This window comes from Apium graveolens, chromosome 6 (genome assembly GCF_009905375.1).
Source record: "Apium graveolens cultivar Ventura chromosome 6, ASM990537v1, whole genome shotgun sequence".
In the NCBI taxonomy this organism is placed as follows: Eukaryota; Viridiplantae; Streptophyta; class Magnoliopsida; order Apiales; family Apiaceae; genus Apium; species Apium graveolens.
In genome coordinates, this window is record NC_133652.1 from 265,716,757 (window position 1) to 265,720,361 (window position 3,605).

The window sequence follows — 3,605 nt, forward strand, 5'->3', positions numbered from 1 at the left end:
CTTTCATTGGAACCCACGTTGATGATGAGTCCAATCATGGGCTAATCGTTATCATGGGGTTCTAGCGGATTTATTTGTGGATTTCTTCAGTTGATTTGTTTCGATGCCTTAGTGTATGGTGATTGTATGATAACCTAATATTTGTTGTGCTTATTCATCTTATGAGCGTCGCGAACTTATAAGATAGCGTGTTAATTCTTAATGAAGCGAAAGTGAATTTAAGGGTTTAGAACTTGCCATGCTAGTATAGGTTCATGTATTTTATATGCATGATTCGTAGGTAATTTTAACCATCTTACTTTCCTTATGTAATCACGATAGATAACTTGTGCATTAAACCGTTATGTTGTCAAATTTTATAGACATATAGGGTCTCAATATAATTGGCGTCTATTTAGATTCTATCTCTTTTGTGAATGTCTGGTAGTATGGTACTCGTACAATGAAAGTTGATGTTTATCAGTTTCGTGTTATCTGCTAGTGTCATCACCATTACATGCTAAGGTTAAGAACGAAAAGGCTATTGAATGAAGTACTTAATATAGTTAGAATCCCATGTTTGTCATATATATTAACTCAACCATTCTTATTCTCTTAGTTATAATTGTTAGCTTAAGTTTAGTTAAAAATAATCTCAAGTTGTTAATCGTCTTAGCATTAGATAATAATCACACCATTGTTGCATGGATACATTGACTGAAATTACAAAACTAATTCGCTGTGGAAATGAACTAGAAGATATTCTATATTACTTGCGAACGCGTATACTTGCGTATATTTTAGCGCGTGTTTAGAAACTAACAAGTTTTTGGCGCCGCTGCCGGGATATTCGGTATTAATTTTTAGTTTATGTGTTTGTCATCAGTGTTCATTAAAGTTTTGTGACTCGGACATTGTTACTTATCTGTTTCCTTGTCTTATTTCAGGTACTTTGGAGAGCGTGTATGCATACGCGTTCTCGGTCTCGTAAGAGAAATCAGGATCAAGCCGAGGAAGAAGCTGTAGTGATTCGAAGGGAAGTTGTTGAGGATGAAGAGAAGGTAGAAGAAGAAAAGAAAGTCAAGGAACCAGCTTTAATAGTGATGAGAGATCAAGCAGAAATTTCTAAGGCTCTGATGGACTATTCTCAGCCTATGATCAATGATATTTAGTCGAGCATCATCAGACCAACTATCTCGGCTAACACTTTTGAGATCAAGTCAAGCACGATTCAGATGATACATAACTCAGTTCAGTTTGGGGGTTCTCCTACAGAAGACCCCAACATGCATATCAGGGATTTCATCGAGACCTGCGACACTTTCAAGTTCAATGGTGTGACTGAAAATGCTATCAAGTTGTGACTCTTCCCATTCTCTCTGAGGGATAAAGCAAAGTGTTGGTTACATTCTCTACCACTAGGGTCTATCACTACTTGGGAAGATCTTGCTCAAAAGTTTCTCACTAAATTCTTCCCTATGGCAAAGACTGTTGCAATCAGGAACGCTCTTACTCAGTTACTCAGCAAACTGGAGAATCTCAGTGTGAGGCTTAGGATCGATATAAGGAGATTCTAAGGAAGTGCCCACACCATGGCATGCCTGATTGGATGATTATAAACTGTTTCTACAATGGATTGGGTGCTACTTCTAGACCCATGCTCGATGTAGCATCAGGAGGAGCCTTGTTGGCTAAGAGCTATAATGAAGCTTATGAATTGATTGAACTGATGGCTGCTAATGAATACCAGAATCCTTCCCAGAGACTGACTCAGGAAAAAGTAGCAGGAATTCTGGAGTTGGATGCAACAACTGCTACAGCTGCCCAACTTAAGGCTTTGGTGATGAAGGTGAACACTTTGGCTAATTATGGAGTTAATCAAATCAATAGTGTCTGTGAGCTTTGTGCTGGTGCCCATGAGACTGATCAGTGTGCTATTTCTAGTGAATCAGCTTAGTTCGTGAGCAACTTTCAGCGATCGCAACAACCTATGCCAGCCACCTATCATCCTAACAACCGAAATCATCCTAATTTTAGCTGGAACAACACTCAGAATGCGGTCCAACAGTCTTATCAGTAGTGCCCAGCAAAGAAGTACAACCCCCCTGGTTTTCAGCAACCGCAATATGCACCAAGACAGCCACTTCAGCTGCAACAAGCTAATGAAAAATCTGAATTAAAGGAGTTGAAGCTTATGTACAAAAGCCAAGCTGTTTCTATCAAGACCTTAGAAAATCAAATTACACAAATTGCCAATGCCTTGCTAAATCGTCAACCTGGTACACAACCTAGTGACACTGAAGTACCAGGAAAGAGGGAAGCTAAGGAGCAGGTGAAGGCAATCACTTTGAGGTCTGGGAAAGTTGCAAATCCCGACCAAACTCAAGTTTCGAATGGAGTAGCTGGGGCTGAAGAAGAAGTGGAGCAGCAGGAAGTAAAAGTGGAACCAAGGAAGAATATTGCTGAGCACACTCCTCTTAAGGGGAATACAAGGGAAAACAGATCTATCCTCTGCCGCCTTTTCTTAAGCGGCTGCAGAAGAAAAAGCTGGATAAGCAATTTGAGAAGTTTCGGGAGGTGTTCAAGAAACTTCATATCAACATACCTTTCGCAGAGGCTCTTGAGAAGATACCTAGTTACGCAAAGTTTATGAAAGGTAATCTCTCTCGGAAAGTGAAGCTAGATGATTTAGAGACTGTCGCTCTCACGGAGGATTGCAGTGCTGTAATGCAACAGAAGTTGCCTCTAAAGCTAAAAGATCTAGGAAACTTCACTATTCTGTGTACTATTGGAAAAGTGTCTTTCGACAGATGCTTATGTGACTTGTGAGCTAGCATCAATCTGATGCCCTTGTCAATCTTCAAGCAGTTGGACTTGCCTGATCCAAAACCAACTTATATGACTTTATAGTTGGTCGATCGTTCTATTACATATCCACGAGGTATTGTGGAGGATGTCTTGGTCAAGGTTGATAAACTCATATTCCCTGCTGATTTCGTAATTCTTGATTTTGATGAGGATAAGAAGATTCCCATAATTTTGGGAAGACCTTTCTTGGCGACTGGCCATACCTTGATAGATGTGCAGAAGGGTGAGCTTACAATGCGAGTGCTGGATCAAGTTGTAACTTTTAATGTGTTCAATACTATGAAATTTCCTACAGAAAATGAGGAGTACTTAAAGGTAGAGTTGGTCGATTCTGTGGTTGCATCAGAACTTGATCAATTGCTAAGGTTTGATGCCTTATTGAAGGCCTTGTTGGGGAATTCAGATAGTGAAGATGATGAAGGTGAAGAGCAATTGCAATATCTGAATGCTTCTCCCTGGAAGAGGAAGGTTGATTTGCCTATTGAATCTCTTAGAATGGAGGAATTGAACAAATCTCCAAAATGCTTCAAGCCATTTATTGAAGAAGCTCCTACTCTTGAGCAGAAACCACTACCTGAACATTTGAGGTATGCTTTTTTAGGTGATGCATCTACCTTTCCTGTTATTATTGCATCTGACCTTTCAGGAAATGATGAGGAAAAACTCTTGAGGATTCTAAGAGAGTTCAAATCGGCAATTGGTTGGACTATAGCAGATATTAAGGGAATCAGCCCTTCTTATTGTATGTATAAAATTCT

At 39.6% G+C, this 3,605-nt stretch overlaps 1 non-coding gene across 1 annotated transcript; it reads right to left on the reverse strand.

Annotated features, from left to right (window-relative positions):
- Positions 1 to 1,472: 1,472 nt before the first annotated feature.
- LOC141669334 (small nucleolar RNA R71) lies at positions 1,473 to 1,578 on the reverse strand. Its single transcript, XR_012553621.1, has one exon. It is a non-coding gene; the product is annotated as a small nucleolar RNA R71 (small nucleolar RNA).
- Between the last annotated feature and the right edge of the window lie 2,027 nt (positions 1,579 to 3,605).